General features: G+C 36.9%; 1 non-coding gene and 2 pseudogenes across 1 annotated transcript; 2 read left to right on the top strand and 1 right to left on the bottom strand.

Annotated features, from left to right (window-relative positions):
- The first annotated feature begins 7,579 nt into the window (after positions 1–7,579).
- Positions 7,580–7,661, top strand: TRNAS-CGA. The gene has a single exon. It is a non-coding gene; the product is annotated as a tRNA-Ser (tRNA).
- A 510-nt stretch (positions 7,662–8,171) lies between these two features.
- On the top strand, positions 8,172–9,538 carry LOC113360567 (annotated as a pseudogene).
- A 6,143-nt stretch (positions 9,539–15,681) lies between these two features.
- Positions 15,682–18,795, bottom strand: LOC113316387 (annotated as a pseudogene).
- Between the last annotated feature and the right edge of the window lie 2,529 nt (positions 18,796–21,324).

The following is a 21,324-nucleotide window of genomic DNA, read 5'->3' as shown; positions in this document are numbered from 1 at the left end:
GTTCAGTTCACTGTTAGCCCAAAGCCCAGTGCAACTCTAAAGACCAAAATCCCATAAGTTCACAGTTAATCCAAACAAACCCACTAAGCCCAAAGCACAATTAGAAGCCCAATAGCAATTTAGAGCCCAAATAGCTAGAAACAACAAAACACACCCGATCTCTGTGGATCGACCCGTACTTGCACGAGCTACAACCGACGACCGTGCACTTGCGGTATTACTGTAGGCCCGCGTTTTTATCGCTTAATTTTATACACTCCTCCGGGCCCACCAAGTTTTTGGCGCCGCTGCCGGGGACCATTTTGCACTTAAATATAACATCTTTGAGGCCTACCAAGTTTTTGGCGCCGTTGCCGGGGATTGGTGCTGTGTTTTTCTTGTTGTTTTATTAGCTATTTTTGCATTTCACTGCATAGCATTTGCATCTGCATCTGCTTCACTTCATTTGCTGTTGGACCTGTTGTTCTGAACCTGTTTTTCCTCTGCTGGGACGCCACCAAGGAAAAGAACCAAAGCCCAACTGGGTTTTTGCAACAATATCAGAGCAGCTGGGCTATGCTTAAAAGGTAACCCATTTAAGAGAACCCGAATTGTGGGCTTCCAATTTTTTAATTGTGGGCTGTAATATTAAAGCCAATTTTTGGGCTTCTCTTATTTTCTGTTGGGTTTGTAATAATTTATTTGTGGGCTTGTTTTTTTTTTTTTTAATTGTGGGCTTGTTTAAATTCTTTCATTGGACTTGTATTTTGGACTCTGGGTTTAAACCCAGCTGAGCTTGTAACCGATTGTGGGCTTGTTTCCACTCAAGAGTGGACCTCGAAACCAAAGTTTTAAAACAAACGTCGGGCCTTAACCAACTGGGCCAAATTAAACTTTCAAAATTAAAACTTAGTGTTTCGTGGGCTGCAGCCTTCCTTCCATTCCATTAGAGGACAACAGTGGGCGTGTTCCCAATTCAAAAACCAAATTTTATTTTCTTTTTCTAAAAAAAAAAACAACAAAATTTTCTTCTGCTCCCATTCAAAAACCAAATTTTATTTTCTTTGTTAAAAAAAAAAAAAAAAAATTATTTTTCTCTCATTTCAGTTCAATTTTAGTGTTTTGAAACTTTCTATGTCTTTACACTTTTTCTTCTGGGTTGATCCTCAACTCTTTAGATTGTTAGTGTATGGTGAATTTTTTGTATATAATCCAGTAGATAAAATTTCTTAAAAACCCTTTTGTTCCTTTTGTATATATTTTGCTAATCCAATATGATCTCGGCTGAAATATGTTGGATTTTTGCCTTGAATAACGGAGTTTTAAGTCTGCTTTCGCCGAAATCGGGTATTCTCTCTCCTTTTACTCTACTCAGCATGTCCCTTTCCATATGTTGCATTTTAATTCTTTCCATATTTTGAAACATTGAGGACAATGTTTAGTTTAGGTTTGGGGGTATAGAGTAGATACCATGATAATTTGCCATAATTGAAAACGAACTCCTTCTTCTTTTTGAAAAAATTGAAAAATTTCAAAAAAAAAAAAATTGAAAAATCAAAATTCAAAAAAATTAAAAAATGAAAAAAAAAAAAAAAAAAAAAAAAAAAAAAAACATAAAAAAACATAAAAAAATGGAGCTCATTTACCTTGAAATGTTGACTCTTGTGCAAATATGTATTTTTTAGGAGTCTTAGTCTAGATATTTAGGCACCCTGATTCTAGCACAATTCACATAGTGATAAGAAATTTGCACGCGCACGATCTACCAATACATGTATGGCCTCGATCTTCAAGGTGTTTGATAGGAAGTTACGATTGCCAATCACTTTAGAATACTGAACGAAACTTGACTAGCTTGTTCTTTGGTTGGTTGGGATAGAAGATGGAGGTTAAATTTAAAAAGACAACCATCGAATTTAACTGGGTGCATCAAAAAGGGCTACCTCTTGCAAAGTGTCATGTAATCTTTTGTTTCCTTTTGTATTTGTATCAAAAGTGTGTTCTTGTGCAAAAAAAAAAAAATAAAAAAAAAAATAAATAAAAAAAAAAAAAAAAAAAGAGAGAAAAAAATATCAGAAAAATACAAAAAAATCAAGTATTTATCAATTCCATCATCTCTTGTTCCAAAAATAAAAAGAGAGTAGTCAATGTAAATAAGAGTCATGTAAATAGTCATTTTGTTGTTTCATTGTAATAAGCAAGGAGGGTGTATGCCATTGATGTACAACGCGAGTAATTGTGAAATACCTCCAACTCATTCACAATTCTCGTAAAGTCCGGACAGCTAGCTAGATTTCGACCTTGGTTCTTAGCCTGAGAAACTATCTCTTGGTGATTAGTAGTCATAACTTCAGATCTTTCTTTACACATGTGTAGATACACTTTACACTCTTATCACATGTCTTTATTTGTTATCAGTGCTAGGATTGTGCCTTGATAGCTAGATTGACATCTCCATTTTGCTGTGAGCTTAACTGACTTGCACATGTCACATTTGATGGAATCTGAGCTTATATTTTGACCTAGAACTTTGTAGGTACGTTCTAAGCAAACCTTCACGAGACTTCAACTCGTCCACTAGGGACACTTAGTGGTTTAAAAGGCTTAGTGCATACGCTAAATGCATTCGAGAGACCAGCGACAGTGGTATAGTTAGGATTTCCTTAGTTTTGTTTTACTTGAGGACAAGTAAAATTCAGGTTTGGGGGTATTTGATGAGTGCCAAATATTGTATTTATTTATCCCTTTTTGTTGGCATTTAACTCATCTTTTATGCATTAATTCTACATTTTATCCCATATTCTGTATTTTCATTGTTTTCAAGAATAAATATTTTTATTAATTAATTTTGCATTTTTAGGTAATAAATAAAGTCTGGATGACTTGCGGAGCAAAAAGAGCAGAAAAGTAGTGAAAAGCCGGGAGAATTCACGCAAGGAAGCCGCGAAGAATGGTGCGCACAACCTCATTTTCTACACACAAAAACGCCTCCGTTCTCAGCCATCAGATCAGTTCTCAGAAGCATCCGACGGTCGCTCCTTCATAGAGCATCAAAATCTGAAGTCTCTGCCAAGCACCACAGCGCTGAAATTCCAAGCCTTCAGATTAGATGGTAGTTGATTCCAACGGTTGCTCCCTTGTTGTTCATCAAAGTTTGATATCTCCGCCTTACACTACATCACCTAACCTAATCTAGCACCGTTCGTTTCGTTGTATCACTTCATCCGACGGTCGCTCCTCGCTTGCCTCCGCATCACCGTCCGATCTACCTACCAGCTCCACATCTCACGGCTTAGTCTCGCTGAACATCAAAAATCGATGAAGCCGCCACACACTGGAGCACCCGAACCCTATGACCTAACCAAACACCCCCCCTTCTTCCCAAAACAGTCGAGCTCTCCTTCACCACCATACCCTGTGTGCAGAACCACCTTCTCCACCGTACACCACCACCTTCTCCACCTTTGTCACCACCATCTCTACCACCTAACCTCCACCAAATCACTACCAAACACCACATCATCACTCCCTACCTATCTAGACCCCTATTCCCTCCATCTCTCACGTTTCATCCATGAAACCCTAGGCGTGAGAGGTTGATGAAATAGGTGACCTAGAGATGAAATAGGAGCATGGGAAAGGCACCAGGAGAGTCAGAGGAAGAATGGGTCGAGTTTAATTTGATGTTGCTACATCAAATTAGGTAAAAAAATCAAACCCTAGTCTACTGTTAATTTGGGAATTTTTTTTGGGTAGAACCCTAATTGTGTCTGTGGGTATAAATAGCCTTGTGGGTGTTGTTGTAAAACTTTATGCTGGACTAGCCAGTGTCCAGAACTTTCAAGTTCTGTTAATTTTTAATTTCAGTTCTTAAATTTCAATTTAGGTTTTGCAATTTACATTCCCTGTTTAGTAGTTTAAATGTTTGTTATGTTCCTGTTAATGTGCTTGTTTTAATTTCATGTTTTAATTTCCTGTTTTCATATTCTGTTGATGTTCCTGTTAAATGTGCATGTTCCTGTTGATGTTTGTGTAATGTTAATGTTTAGTTCACTGCTGTTAGTTTAATGGAATGCTAGGCTAGAAACCTTTGAAGCACTGAATTGATTGAGTAATGGAAGAAATCAGTGCTCATAGCAAGCTGATTATCTTGCCATTCCATTTTTGTATGCTTAGGTGCATTGTGTTGATTGAGTAGTGGGGAGAAACTAGTGCTCACTAGTGACAATGAGCAAGCTAGTTCTCTTCCCACTCTAGATGAATGCCTTAGCCTTGCTCTGTTAGCTTCACCATCTCCCTTGCCCTTGACCTTAGGTCTTGGTTCATTTATCTTGTTCACACTGTTTTCTTCATTGTCATCTTTCTTTTGCTGTTTAGTTTTTAGTCTGTTTAATCTTTGCTGTTTTTGCCATTCTTTTGTTCTCTGGTTTGCTTCCAATTTGGCCTAGAGCCACTGTTTACACTCCTCTTTTGCTACTAAGCCAGAAGCCCTTGTGCTGTTGCTTTTGCCCTGTTGTTGCTTCCCTACCCTGCTACTCAGTGCTTGTGCAGCTGCTCTCTTTGCACTGCTGCTGCTGTTGCTGCTGTTTTCTCCAGCTTTGCTGCTGCAGTACTGCTGCTTTCCTTCTTCTTTGCCTTGTGCTGCTGCTGCTGCAACCCTGTTGCTGCTGCTGCTCCCCTTCCCCTGCTGCTGCTGTTGCTGCAACTGAGCTTGGCTCACAGCAATCCCAAAAGCCCAAGTTCAGTTCACTGTTAGCCCAAAGCCCAGTGCAACTCTAAAGACCAAAAGCCCATAAGTTCACAGTTAATCCAAACAAACCCACTAAGACCAAAGCACAATTAGAAGCCCAATAGCAATTTAGAGCCCAAATAGCTAGAAACAACAAAACACACCCGATCTCTGTGGATCGACCCGTACTTGCACGAGCTACAACCGACGACCGTGCACTTGCGGTATTACTGTAGGCCCGCGTTTTTATCGCTTAATTTTATACACTCCTCCGGGCCCACCAACCACCACAGCCCATCACCATGGATTATCACCACCACCAACCACCGATTACCACCACCACCTCCTCCCACCACCGCCTATTTAAGAATGTAACAACATCAATGCAATCACAATTAAGTTCAGTTACATAATAATTTTATCGAGTATAAAAGACGCCAGCCGCAACCTGATTCTGCCATCGAACCACTCCGGAGGTATTTTCCAACAAAGCCTTCGCTTTAATTTGATTTTGATTGCTTCAATCGAATCGAAATCATCAAAATAGGGTTTTAATAGGAGTTACAGAGCCATGTTCGGTTAGGTCGACTTTCCAAAAAACCCTAGTTTACTAACCGAACTTCTTGAAAATGAAGAACACGAAGAACAGTTCGGTTCTATTGGATTTAAAACTAAGTCACCGAACTCTCTGTTCGGTTGTTTCGCAAAAAAATTTAAAATTAAAAAGTAACCGAACTCCACCCTTAGAACCGAAAAAAAAAACAAATCCAATCTAACCGAATTGTGTTGTTGTGGCCACTATGTTGAGTTCCAAAATAACCGAACTTAGCCAATTTTGTTCGCAAAAAATTTTAAAACTACAAAGTAACAGAACTTAGCCAATAGATGATGAAACTTCACATTTTTTTTGTTTGTTAAGTTCGGTAACTTCGCAATTTTATCGCAGAAACCGAACTCAGAGTTTGGTTGGTTAGTTGTTAGGTTCAAGTTTGCGAAAGAACCGAACTTTGTAAACTTATATACTCTTATATTACGTAAAGTTCGGTTAGATCAAAATTGCATGCAGTTTGACCAAAGTTCGGTTAGTTGAGAACCAACCGAACATAACGCTGTAACTCCTAGAAATTATTAGAGAGTTCGGTAACCTGCGTGTTTGGAACAAGTAACCGAACTACACTTTCAGATGAGTTCGGTTACTTGTTTATCTCACGGGCCAACCGAACTACAACTTCAGATGAGTTCGGTTACTTGTTCTTCATATAAAGTAATCGAACTGTTCAAAATCCAGTTCAAATCCGGATCATTTTGAAGATTAACAAATATTCTAGGAGAGGATGGAGATGAAGAATCAGATGAGTTTTCATCACTTGAATACTCAAACTTAGTGAATTGGAAAAAAATTTATTTTCCATGTTTTTCTCCTTCATCTTCTCTAACTCTACTCTCTCAATAATTCTACTCAACTAATAATAAACCCATCTTTTAATTTAATCTCACTAATTGTTTTTAACTAAATCATTTACTAATCATAACCTAAAATTAATTAAGAGGGTAGATTAGATATTAAATAAATAACTAAATATGGGGTGATTTAGAATTACTTCTAATGTCTTTACCCAAAATAAATCCATGGTCCCAAAAAACCATGGTCCCAAAAAATCGTTCATTTTTTTTTCTTTTTGCTTCTACTGCCATCTTTGCTTTGTTGACTGACTGACGGAGAACGCAATGGGCTCAACCCCATTGGTCATTTTCTTGGAACATGCATAAAAAACCCGGTTTTCTATAATGCATGGCACAGCTTTTTCTAGTTTTTTTTCAAACTTGTTACTGAGATTCCTCAAATTCCCATGTACATGCAGTAAAACATTGATTACAAGGTCATTAATTTCCATCACCCAACTAAATTTTGTTCATCTTATTTAAAGTTCGTCACAGCTGAGGAGATTAAAACCAATTCATCCATCAATCTAACTCCCAAAAGAAAAACCAGAGATAGAGATTCTTGTTAAAATGGGTAGTTCACCAGCTACACTACCGATGAAGCTTGAACATTATTACGTGTTCAATGTCGATGTTACGAATTATACAGTAAGTACTATCAGCGTTGAAGTGGAGGATGACAAAGTATTGCGGGTAGAAGGATGACATTATATTCGTTCTGGTAGTACTGAAACGATATCGAGATTTGACATCCCTCCGGATGCAAACACTGAGTCTACGACAGCAGTACGTCAAAATGGTCTGCTTACTGTTACTATGTCGAGGTATATGGAAAGAAATGGACCAAAAAAATGCAGAACCATTACTATCAAAACAATTAGCTAGAGATTATATAGGGTACTTTTTGTCATCGAATCATTGTCCTTGTGTGTATCTCTAAGTTCCAGCTTGTGTAATTTCTCAAAGGATTATGATTCGGAGTATGTCTTTTGTTATTGAATTTATATTTCTTCCCACTTTGCGCTAACCGTTTGGTTTCAATTTATACACAAATTTGCAAATACTTTAAATTGAGCTAACGTCGAAGAAAAATAGATGTATTTTTATGGCCTCGAGCTCAATCAGGTTTAGCTGAGGTGAAAGGAAAATTCAACGAAGTTAATCAGATATATATGATCGCATCCAAATTTAAGTACATGGCACCATGTAGTAGGCACACTCCAGACATTTGCAGCTTGAAGCATCGACGGCACTATTACTATTCCGTCTTTCTCCTCATAAATCTTGATGAAGTTCATTTCCTTCGAGTCATTTTTTACTCTGAAATTCTTACGAACAGGCCATAAATGGTTATAGCAAAAACATACTTCTTGTCAGCAATCTGGAATAGGCTGGATAGCGCCAACCATTAGTCGGACGTCCGTCAATGTCAATATGTCCGAGTGGTTAAGGAGACAGACTCGAAATCTGTTGGGCTTTGCCTGCGCAGGTTCGGATCCTGCTGTTGACGTTTTTTTTCCACTGTTTGACCGATGGTGAACAAACACTACATTCAGTAATAAAATAAATTTTGGAGAGACGAGGATGACAAAATGCTTCTGGTAAGAGGATGCCATTATGTTGCTTGTGGTACTACTACTGAAACGATATCGAGATTTGACATCCCTCTGGATGCTAATACTGACTCTACGACAGCAGTACGTAATAAATGGTTTGCTTACTGTTACTATGTCAAGGTATAGGGAAAGAAATGGTCCAAAACAATGCAGAACAAAGTCAAATAACCATTGAAGTTAAAAGTTTGCAAGTAGTTTAAATTTTAGGATTGTTTGATAAAAAAATGACATTATTCTACTTAATTATACATGTCACCCTTCATGATAACCACAACACCAAAGTCAAATAACCCTTTATATGTTAATATCCCCTCCTTGATATTAATTACTATATTAAGTAGAGAACCATTGACAAGAAAAAAATCAAAAAGCACAACGCAAATTAAGAAAAAAAAGGGAGAGAAATGGAAGGTGATCAAGAAACAGTAGGAAGAATGAAATTAGGTAGTGAGGGATTTGAAGTATCAAAACAAGGACTGGGGTGTGCCGGTATGTCAGATTTCTATTGTCACTCAAAGCCCGATTCCGATATAATTAATCTCATCCACCATGCCATTGATAAAGGTATCACTTTCTTTGATACCGCAGATATTAGTAACGAAGGTTTACTTGGAAAATCACTTGTTGGTATAAGAGATAAAGTTGAAGTGGCTACTAAATTTGGAATTATATATGAAGATGGGAATTCAGAAATTCGTGGTGATCCTGAATATGTTAGAGCTGCTTGCGAAGCTAGCTTGGATAGACTTTAGACTGATTACATTGATCTTTATTATATACACAGAGTTGATACTACTATTCCCATCGAGGTTACCGTATGTGATCTGTACTTAACTTTCTCCTGTTGTATTTGTTTTTTAAAATGACATTTTCTATGGTTATTGCTAATTTCATGTTGAAATTTTCTTAATAATATCAAAGATGGGGGAACTTAAGAAACTAGTTGAAGAAGGGAAGATCAAATACATAGGACTCTCTGAAGCATCGGCTTCGACCATCAGGAGAGCACATGCTGTTCATCCAATAACAGCAGTTCAACCAGAATGGTCATTGTGTAGTAGGGATATAGAGGAAGAAATAATTCCTACATGCAGGTGAGGTGATATATATATTTATTTTCATCAGCATCAGACATTTCCAGAAATATATAACCGAAGTTACTTAAATTTATACAAGTTCTGATCAAAATTTTCTAAAACCCACACAGAGAACTTGGTATAGGAATTGTTCCATACTGCCCTTTGGGAAGGGGATTCTTTTCTCTAGGCCCAAACATTGTTGACAACCTAGCCGACAACGACTTCAGAAAGGTGTGTTTTTCTGCATCTGCTACGTTTCGATCAGAGTATTGCATATATTGGATATATACATACGCCCCAGTTTTTGGATGCATGCCTAGCTAATTGTATAACGAATGCTATATGATTTAATTTCACAGAGTCTACCGAGGTTTCAACCGGAGAATCTTGAGCAGAACAAACATATGTTCGACAGAGTAAATGAAATGGCTCTAAACAAAGGGTGTACACCATCCCAACTTGCTTTGGCGTGGCTATATCATCAAGGAAACGATGTTTGCCCAATTCCAGGCACAACCAAGATTGAAAACCTTAATCAAAATATAGGAGCATTAGAGGTGAAACTTACAACATCAGAATTGGTAGAAATCGATTCTATTGCTTCGGAAGATGCCGTGAAGGGTGATCGATCCCTACTAGGAATCCTTGCAACTTGGAAGGCATCAGATACTCCTATTCTGTCCTCCTGCTAAAGAAAATGAAATACGTGCATTTGTATGGATTTCACTCTAGCCGCATGAACTACCTTTGTGTGATTGTTATGTGCGTTTCTTTGGTGGCTCTAGTTTCTGTTTGATTGTGTGTGATCATGGTGTATTTCCTTTGTTGTGTGGCTTATTTTTTAATTTCGTCCCATGTAATTTGATATGAATTTTCTGCTGGTTAAATTTTATATAATTACTAGTAAAACATTGAGTGCATCCCCGATCATAATCTTCTATTTCATCCATTTTTAGTAAGCCCAATCTAGTCACATAATAATTGCCACAAACTTCTGTAAAGAAATGGGAACATAGATAGACCCAGTGCAACATAACATGCTCCCAAGTCCCAACACTGAGGACGCAGCGTCACCTGGATTAAAAATTGATATGACCTTTCAAATTAATTAGAGCATCTCCAATCGAATGAGTAAAATGTAAGGATTAAAGTTCTTAGATTAGTATGACATCTAGGATTTAAGAATTTTTTCACCCAAGTTTTATCTCCAATGCAAGGGTGGGGGTCATAGAAAAAGATGACATGACTTATTGGGGGTAAAGGAGAAGGTGGAAATAAGACTTTTTTCATGACCCTAGGTCTTAAGTCCACATCATCTTTTGTCTTTTAATTTAAGAATCATTTTTTTGGGGACCATAGGTTTTTTGAGAGGACCATGATTTGATTAGGCCACCTTCCCCATAATTATAAGGGGTGTCCTAAAAGGTGGAGATGACTAGTTTACCCTTTTACCTAATTAAAATTATAACTAATCTACAACTTCTTCTTCCTCTATTCTTACAATTTTTCTTCTTTCTCTTCTTCATCAATATATAATCATCTAAACCTGATCGTATACAAATCTAATCAAAATCATCAAATTTTCATCGTCGTCGATTCATTGAGTTTTCATCGTCGATTAATAAATCTTTTATAAACAAACCTATCCATAAATATTTTCCCACAAACCCATTACTTCTAATTCGTTTTTGATTGAAATTTTGAGCCGTAGTCATCAAAATATGTTGAATTTGGAGGTTACAGTAGTAAGTTCGGTTAGGATAATTTTGAAAAAAACCCTAGTTTTACAACCGAACTTTTAAAAATGAAGAACACGAAGAACACTTCGTCTAAGAATTTTTTTTTTGTGCCTAACCGAACACCTGAGTTCGGTTGAGTCGCAAAAATAATTTCAAAACCGAACTCTTCTCTATATAGCCAAATGTTGAGTTCGGTTTAATCGCAAAAAAAAATTCTAACCGAACTTTACTCAGAAAACCTATATAATGAGTTCGGTTAACTCGCAAAATAATTTCAAAACCGAGCTCTTCTCTGTATAGCCAAATGTTGAGTTCGGTTTAATCGCAAAAAAAAAGTTTTTTTGCGAACTTACCGAACTCTGTTGTTTAAAGTTCGGTTACAACGTGGTCGAGTCGACTGAACCGAACAAAATATGTAAACTCAAGCATAGTAGTTCTGTTACATTTGATTTTTCATCAGCTAGCCGAACAAACAAAAACTCATTAAAGCTCTGGTTCGGTTGCCTGTGATTTTGGATTTATTAACCGAACTGCATTTGCAGAAAGTTCGGTTACATGTTCTTCATATAATCTAACCGAATTTTTGTTGACCTGGTTGAAATTTTTTTGTTATAATTTTGATTTTGAAGATATTTTAGGCCATTTATAACAACATTCACTAAGTAATTTTTCTCCATATTTACCCATCTCAAAATAATTTTTTTCTCCATCTTCTTATTCTTCTATCACTTTAGTCACTCAATAATTCTACTTTTAAAAAAAAAATCTATTAATTTAACCTTAATCAATGACTAATCACATTAACTAATCATTATTCAAAAATAATCAGGAGGGTAATTTTGGTACTAATATAAATATTTAGATAAGGGGTGACCTAGAATTACTTCTAATGTCTTACCCAAAATAAAACAATGGTCCGCCAAAAAAAGACTGGTCCCCAAAAAACCATTCTAATTCAAATAAAAAGTGTAAGATAGTAACTTGTAGATTGGAAATGAAAATTAGATAAAAAGTGTTTTACTTTTAATTTTTTTTGTCATGTAGTGAATAACCCACAAATAAAATGTATAAATAACACCTCCACATAGGATGACCTTGACCTCTAGCATTGGAGATGTTTTAAGTAAAGCAAGCCAGTAGGTGGTGTAAGTGTAACTAAACATGCAAGTTTCCATTCTGACAATCAAACAGTACCCGACTTCAAAATAAATAATAATAATAAAAAAAGTTACCATTCTGACATCCAGATTTGTCCCCATTGTTATTTGAGCGATTCAACCTCGTAAGTTTGGAGAGTCGTTATTTAGGCGTTAACCATTTACTCACCTTATTGGAAACATACATCCAACTCCAATTTTCCATAATACATGACACAACGTTTTCTAACGATTTTCAAAGTTGTCAGCAGTATCTGCAAATTCCCAAGTGGTAACCATTAATTACCAGTAATTATCAGGTCATTATTTCCCATCACCCAACTAAATTATGCTTCGACATAAAGTTAGGCAAATGCAGTATACTCCATCCGGACTTATGTTTTTGTTTACTCAAGTGGTTTTCTGAGAAATTCGACCTTGTGAATTGTTGATTAGGAAGTCGTCATACCGATTGAATTTCGTTTAAAATAACAGTTCATTTACACAAATTTAAGTTCTCTAGCCATAAAATCGTGTTGCCACAAAAAATAAAAATTGTTATCTTCACAATTTACATGTTCACATCATCCTGAAAATTGTGTAGGCTTCGCATAATTCGCTGAAATATTTGAATGGCTCGAATACATACACGATTCCATCATCGGGCTACAAAAAGGACCTCCAGATGAGATTTCAAAACGGGACACAATCAAGGCCAATAACACTCGGGGATGTACATAGTATATTCAGTCAAAACCTACCAACAGATTCCCCAACTCAACAATCGTGAGGGTCAAGATGTTTGTTACTAGTACTAGAATCTTAATTTGCACTTTCAATGAAGAATTCTTGTATTCAATCTTGTTGGAAACATACATTCAACACCAGTTTTCAATAATGCATGGCACAACCTTTTCCAAGGATTTTCAAACATTCAACCCCAGTTTTCAATAATGCATGGCACAACCTTTTCCAAGGATTTTAAAACTTGTTACTAAATGGTACTCCCTCCGTACCTGGTTTTAAATTTCGTCCCACAAATAGATGAGTCATTTCACTGATCAGGGGGTATTTCTAAAACTATCCTTTTAATTGATTATTGTTACTATAAGAAATATGTATAATTTTATAGTCATGTTTTTATTCGTTACGTAGGTGTTTTAAAATGCTTTTCAACGGTATAAGGTTTACAAAAAAACCGTGGTATAGTTTAAGAGATAAATCATTTCGAAGTTTTACAAGTTATTATCCATAAGGGCATACTTGTAAAAAATACTTAAACATGCTCTATTCCTTGTCTTAAAAATTGTGCAAATTACAAATGGCTAAACTAACGTGGGACGGAGGGAGTACTAAATATCCTCAAATTCCCATGTACATTAGGTATCAGTGCATTAACTTCCATCACCCAACTAAATTACGTGTCTATCTATAAAGTTAATAGCTGAGTTTGAATACAAATTTATCCATCATTCTACCAAAACCCAGAAGACATTAAACCAGAGAGATTGTTTCTTTTTCTTTTTTAATATGGGTTGTTCATCAGCTATAATACCAGTCAAACGTTACTATGTGTTCAATGTCCACGTCACAAACTATGAAAATGTTTTTATAAGAGTTAAACTGGAGGATGACAAAGTGCTTCTGGTAGCAGGATGCGAAATCAGCGGATATAGTCGTGCTGGTAGTGGTATTACTACTGCTGAGAGCAACTGCAGTGGTGCGAGTATAACCAAAGACCAAAGAGGAAAAAAAGGATCAAATTTTGGGTTTAGTCTGGTGTGTGACGCTATGGTGAAAAAACTAAATTTGGTCAGACGTACATTATACGTTCGCCTGGTGTGGGGCGTGGATTATACCAACGCCTGGTGTGGGACGGGGACTATACGTTCGCCCGGTGCATAAAAATTCAAAAAAAAAAAATAATAATAAAAAAATTGTAAAGAGTGGGGCGGAGGTATAAACCACACCCCACACAAAAGAAAAAAAAAACAGGCGTGCATTATACGTTCGCCTGGTGTGGGGCTTGGACTATATAAACGCCCGACTATATTTGGGTTTGGTCTTGGTCGCCGACCAAATTTGGTATGGGTTTTTTGTCTTTGATCAAATTTTGATCGATGGTCCGTCCCACTACGTCTATCCACTGGACCAAATATTTGGGTTTAGTCGTCCATTGTGGACGCTCTGAAAGAACAATATTGAAATTAGAGATCCCCGAGGATTCAAACACTGATCCTGTAACAGCAGTAATTTTGTTATAATGCTGTGCTTACCATTACTATTTCGAGGTACACAGCGCCAGTTCGACCCAAAAAATACAAAACTATTGCGGTTAAATCTTGTGGCTAGAGATTATAGTTGGTGTATGGGATGGTACGTAATTTTTAGACACTGAGCAAAGTATGAAGACTGTTTGTGCTTAATGTTTTTCACATGGTTTTCCTACTCGTTCTTTTCAATTAGTTTTAAGGATTATGTAAGAAATGATCCGTCTTATGTTATTGATTTTTATGTTTTTCGTTTTTGCTCTTAGCTATTTGGTTTCAATTGCGCAAATTTCAAGTAGTTAAATTGTAAGATAGTTTGATTGACAAGGATTAGAGGACAAATCCTCCTCCAGACAGCTTCAATTTATGCGGGTGACCATTGGCTTTCATTGACTAGGCCGGCACAAGACAACTAGGCTTATGTGGGTACCTGTCAATGCTTTCATTGCTTAAACCAGAAAAACCTTCTTACATAATTGATACAACGAGGTATTTCTCAGGTACGATTTTTCCCCCCTTAACGGAGAAACTTCATTATTGAAAAACGCCAAAATAACTACAAAAACAAGTTGAGTGCACCATGCGTTGCATGTCGGTAAATGCTAGAAGTTTTCATTTTTGCAAAATTTAATAACATAACAATTGAACTTTTGTAATAAACCAATGCCTAACCAAGAAATAACATGATAATTAGTAAACCAAGTTCTTCCATCTAATTAGCAGCAAGGATTATGCACACGTCAATGCGAACAATTAACTATTACAACAATTCATATATTCAGATAGTTGAAACTCAAAATGAAATATCAGGCTGAAGTTGTTCATTGCTTATTGTTTGCAGTCCCAAGCTCGCACTGATCGATCATATGCTTTGGATATTACCGCGGAAACATACTGGTCGAACTTATCTCACATAACACTTCCAGTTACTAATCACGTAGAGGTACATTAAATAACGATTTGAAGCACATGACCGAGTGATAGCCATATTTCTATCTTTGTATTTAGTGTGAAGTGGAGCCAAAAGAGATTATCAACACCCCAGACAGCTTACGCTCACACTTTTAGGTTCATCAACAGAAGAATGAATCTTCCTGATCCCTGAATTGAATCTACAAAATTATCACAAATGGTCATGTTTAATAATATCGAAATTTGAACTTTCCGAGATATGAGAAAATAAGAAAAACTAAAATCACAGTCAACAAAATGATCACCAAATGCAGCCGTTGTTTTCTAATCAAGCCATTAGGAAAAAGGAAATTGATACAATAGCTTGGTGGAAAATGGGGTTTTAAACTACTGAATGAAAACCGTGAGTAATTAATTACAACCCTAATTGTCAATTTAGAGAAAATTTCAATAAACCCAATCAAACCCATATCAAGAACTCAAACTACTAAATCAAAACTAACTGATGCTATCTTACCAATAGTACATGCACGATTGCACCTTTCACATTATAACTGTGAATTTTGATTTTGTACCTAGAAATTGTATTCGTGAATAAGTGCTTTGGGATTTTATTAGAAAAATCATCATCTTATTCTTCATCATGAATTGCTTGAACCAAGCTCAAATATTAGTTGCAGGGTTTTTCTCAGAAAAACATTAATGGAGGGGATTAGGTGTTTCTGGTTTGAGGGAGCAAGAGCGATAAAGTTGAAGGGAGAAGAAGAACCACCGAAGAGATGAGTTATATCGGGGGTGGTTTTTAATTACGAATAGTATTTGAATCCAACGGCGACAACTAAAAACGAATTTAACAAAAATACGTTCACCGACGAAAAATACGTGCATACACCAAAAAGTTGTTAGCGTTTTTGATTTGGCTTGTTCTCTTTCAGGACCTGTGTCATTTCCATCCGTTCATTGGGCGATTCAACAGAACACAAAATGGCAACGTTGATAATCCCTGTCAAAGCCTCGCATAACTTGGCCTCACTCTCACCATTGATCGGAATTTCATTGTTGTTATCATTACCTTCGTCATGGACTTGAGAAAGCGACATTGTAGAGTCGACGTGCATTACCCGATCTGGACGGAGAGCTTTCTTAGCAAAGGTATGCAGGCTTAAACCATCTGCAAACATGTCATCCGTGGGTCTCTTTCCAGTACCATGATCCCGTAACTGTAGACATCTCTAGCACCATGATCCCGTAACTGTAGACGTCTCCATTAGTCGAGACCTCGCTACCCATTCCATACTCTGCATATATATTAAAATAGCAATAATAGTATTATATATTAATTAATTGTTTGGAATCTATGATTATATTTTTTATGAGCTTACTAGAGTGAGAGAAAATATAAAACCTGGAGCAGCATAACCAATTGAGCCCCGTATCCCGACTGAATTACTGGTGGTATGGTGCTCAGCTTCAACATTGATGATGACTCCACCTAGAAACTTTGCGAGGCCGAAATCACCAACGTGAGCGTTCATGTCATCGTCGAGTAAAACATTGCTTGGTTTTAGATCACAATGAACTATTGGTCTCTGACAATGCTGATGAAGGTAATGCAGTGCAGAAGCAATATCAATAGCTACGTTTAGCCTCTCCATAAAACTAAGCGATCTCCTCGATGACCTCTGAAGTTGTTGGTAATTTTCTGTTGGATGCAACCAGTACTCGAGACTTCCGTTTGGCATGAATTCGGAAACCAGAGCTTTGAATTCATTTCCCTTGAAGTCAATGCTAGAACAAGAAGTCAACATTTTCACGAGATTTCGATGGCGAATGCATCTCATTGCATCACATTCAGCTATGAAACTTTTGGATGCTCCCCGTCTTTGAAGATCTAGCACTTTCACAGCAACAACTGTTGTCTCCTGGTTTAGCATTAACAATCCTTTGTAAACAGATCCGTAACTTCCGACGCCAACTAAATTTTCTGCAGAGAATCCATCTGTTGCTTTAAGAAGCTCTTTGTATGAAACCTTTTGTAACTTATTATTCACCGGATTTTCTGAAGACGAAGTTGAACGTCTCATTGTTGTTTTTCTCCTCCAAAGCCATATGAGAAAGAACCCTAGAAGAATTATGCAGATAACAGTTCCGAAGATTATTAGAAGCAGTCTCTTGAGAGGGGGTCGCTTACTTAGTTTTTTAGATCCTGTCTGTCTTGGACAACTTGGTAAATGTAGTCTAGGAATTCCACCACAAAGCTTTTCATTTCCACGGACTAAGGATGCCCTTAACGTCTTGAAAATCCCTTGTTTCGGTAACTCACCTTCAAAATCATTGAAAGAAATATTCAAATACTCGAGTGCAACAAAAGACTCCAAATACTCCGGAATTCGACCAGACAAGTTATTGGTTGATATGTCCAAGGACTGAATTCCCTTCAAACTCTTCAATGATGGAGGAATAATACTTTCGAAAGAATTTCCATTAAGATAAAGTGTTCGTAAGCCTAGACAATTCTTTAAAGAGCTTGGAATTTCCCCCGATAATTGATTATTTGATAAGTCGAGGAAGACAATCCTTTCCAAATTACCAACTTCTGAAGGCAAATTACCAGTCAAGTGATTCCAAGATAAGTTAAGATACACTGACAGTGATGAAAGACCAATGAGTTGTTTAGGAATTGTACCAACAAGTTGATTTTTTGAAAGCCCCACTACTCTCAGGTTGCCGCAGCTGCCAAGACTTGGCGGAACGGTACCTACTAATCTGTTGTCGTCCAAATATAAACTTTCTAATTGTGTATTGTTGCAGATGTTTGATGGAATGGGTCCAGAGAGTAGGTTATCCCCAGGCCAACTTCCAATATATTAGTTAACTTTCCTAAAGAATCTGGAATACTTCCTGTTAATTGGTTACTTTGGGTGTTCAATCTGTTTAGGCTGATCAGGTTTTCAATTCCACAAGGAATTTCGCCGAAAATCTTGTTTTTTTCCCATGTACAATTGGGTAAGCTTTGTTGAGAGGTTGGCTATGGTATCCGGTAGTTTCCCGAAAATTTATTACAACAGAAGGAAAGGACGTCTAGGTGACTGCAATTTGATAATGAATCCAAAAAGCTAAGGTCATCTACTTCACCGGTTGCAAAACGATTATATTCAAAATTTACCTCTTCGAGATCTTGCAAGCTACCCAAATTGGCCGGTACAGGTCCAGTGAACTGATTCTCATAGACATGTAGTGAAGACAATCTTGAGAGATTGGATAGGGATTTTGGTAGCAAGCCACCAAACCTATTTTCGCCTATAAGAAGAAATTGGAGATTAGGGAGAGTATATCCGATATAGGGTGGAATGGATCCGTGAAGCTTATTATCGGCTACACCAAAAACAGTGATGGAGGAGATGTTAAAAACTTGGGGTGGAATACTGCCGGATATATTATTAACGGATAAGACAAAAAATTTTAATCTGGATAACTGACCAATTTCTTGAGGAATTTCGCCGGTGAAGTGATTGTTTCTAAGGCGGAGTACTTGTAAAAACGACAGATTTCCTATATATGGAGATATGGACCTCCCAAACTCATGCTTCTCAGATCCACGACAGTGACCCTGCTTGGATGCCGACGACTACATGTAATTCCTGTCCAATTACTGCAGTGAGACGATTCATTCCACGAACTTAATACTCCGAGTGGGTCGTTTATTTTGGCTTTGAAAGCAAGTAAGGCTAACCTATCAGTTTCTGCTATGAGATGTTGGGATGTAGGTAAGAAATTCAAGGTGGATAAAACAAGGGTGACACAGATGACCAATATGAAGCTCATATTAATTTGTGTGTATACGGTTTGATTATAGTAAGAAGAAAAGATTGCGATGAAAAGGTTATGACAGAGAGCATTAATGGATGGTATCTCTCATTTTGTATCGAGTTTTCATATATATATATATATAGGTTCATTAAAGATTCTTAATAGAATTTAGGGAGGTTCGACATCCACAAATTCTCCTTCGAGCAGTGACAATTAGATTAGAGTCGAGAAGTAAGTTTTGACAAAAACGAACCCAAACAAAAATGAAACAAATATCTCGAAGTTTTTTCCGAAGGAAATATTTGATAATTTAGAGTCGAGCAAAACCTGTGAAAAGAAAACAAAAGCAAACAAAATTTACACAAAACTGGTTAAAAAGACCAAAATCAACAATTCCTGGGTGAAATGGACAGTTAGATTTTGATACTGTTTAAATGGACAAAAATATAAAAATAGGCAGGATGCAACCAGTTTTATCGTGCCCATCTTCAAATATTTTTTCTTATTTTTAATTTACACAGGATGTATCCAGTTTCATCCTTGCTATTTTTTAAATTTAAGCTAGGATGAATCCAGTTTCACCCTTACTATTTTTTTTTTTTTTGCCATTTCACACAAATTATTTTTTAGTCGTCCATTTGAACGTGATTTAAAAATATTTGGACAAATGACCCATTTTCCGTAAAATTTAATGATAATTTTCCACACGGAGATATATATGTTATCAACCACACAACAATCAAGACTTTAATGCGTGGGATGGGGAGACCAAAGACAGACCCATCGTCAACCCAGTTGAGCACGGCATGGAACAGTCTTATCGACACGAATTTCAACTCTCTTCCCGGAGAAAATTCCTCCTTGGTGCCATCACCAGTCACCTATCTGGCTCAACGCAACTACTGCGTATGCTTGAATTTTACGTTTGATTATCAACACCAGTAAACACCATTGACTGAGCTAGCTAGTCAGCTTCAATATCTACCTTTCTTCTTTTTTTTTGAACAAGAATATCTACCTTTCATGGGCAAAACAAAATAGCTTTTTGACTTGTTGACTGTGTAGTAAAAGAAACTTGATTAATAAAATGAAGTTTAATATTCAAATAATTTCGAACAAATACATATTCAAAAATACGAGTCAGCAGCACGTCATAACTGTCTGCTAAGTGACTCAGTGTTACTATGTCGAGGTACAGGGAAAAAAATGGACCAAAAAATTGCACAACTATAAACTACTAGAACACCGCTGCCACGGTGGGGAGCGCCGACCGAAGAAAAACGAAATACCGCTTCCAGTGACATCAAAATAACATTCACCTGCAATAAGATCTCTTTTAGTCAAGTAACAAATATAGATAGAATGTTGAGAGTATAATGAACTGACTTGGCATAAATCTATCTTGGCTTGACCAAAATTATGTTTGAATTTACTGCCTAAGTAAACAAAAAAGATTTGGCCAGGGGTGGCTTGAGCCAGTCCTAGCCCGGGCGGGCATACGTCCGCACCTGAAGAGAGTGCAGTGAAAAAATTGCAAAAGAAAAAATATGCATGCCACAATTGAAGAGAGTGCAGTGAACTGCCTTCAAGATTGACAAAGTTTATGACAATGGTATGATAAGACCATATAACAAGTGTTGTGGTCCAATACCCCAGCTTTAGCCATAAGGACGACACTCCGCACTTACTAAAACTTTTGAGGTCAAGCTTCACTGTTCATTGCGCACAATGCAATTTGGGTTCGTATTCGAGTTACATACAAACTCCAATTGTGCATAGTGAAATTCATTTTCACAACAATAGAAAAGGCAAAAATAAATACAGGCAGCGCAAACCTAAGTAGATTAATAGTGAAAGCTTAATATCTGTAATTACTGTCGATTATACTTCATATTAGATTTATGATAAGAGACAAGATCAAGATAAAATAGAGAAGGCAAAGATTAAAGTGGTTCATCCGCTGATAAAACCTTCTGGGGGTGAATTATATTGATCACCAGTACTACTGAGATACATTCACAGTTACAATATGATTCCTATTTATAGGAATAAAGGGAGAATTAGTAAACCCTAAAGATAATGACAAAATAACTATTTCGACTAGGTTTAGTTTATCTAGCTAGATTACACAAAATTTGTTGATGTGAGGGCAAAATATCATCTCGCTACGTGGCGCGAGATTAGACGTCGTAGCATCCTACTACATTACTACCAAATACACTATGTACACCCAACTACTTAGTCTTATCTTGTCTGGTCAGCCCTAGGGGCGTATTTGTAATTGATGTAATCTCCTACCATATAAAGGAGAAAGAGAAATAACTCAGGAGGGATCTTTTGGATGGTCTCTAGCTAAGGCTAGCCTAGCCTCCTTCTTCTTCCTTAGAGTTCCATGAGAGCCTCTCCAATGGAGATCTTGTAACACCAATAAACATAGTGAAATCCGTGGATATAGGTCTCAAGAGACCGAACCACGTGAAAAGATTTGTGCCTCCTTTACTTTCATGTTCTTTTATCTTCTTTTATGTATGTTTTGATGGTTAAGATCATCTTGGGGTAGTAGTCAGATTTTATGCTACTACATTTTGGCGCTAGAAACTCGTGAAAGAAC

The sequence above is a fragment of the Papaver somniferum genome, chromosome 1 (assembly GCF_003573695.1).
Source record: "Papaver somniferum cultivar HN1 chromosome 1, ASM357369v1, whole genome shotgun sequence".
Classification (NCBI taxonomy): domain Eukaryota; kingdom Viridiplantae; phylum Streptophyta; class Magnoliopsida; order Ranunculales; family Papaveraceae; genus Papaver; species Papaver somniferum.
The sequence above is the reverse complement of the archived record's forward strand: the minus strand, read 5'-3'. Positions and strand labels throughout refer to the sequence as shown.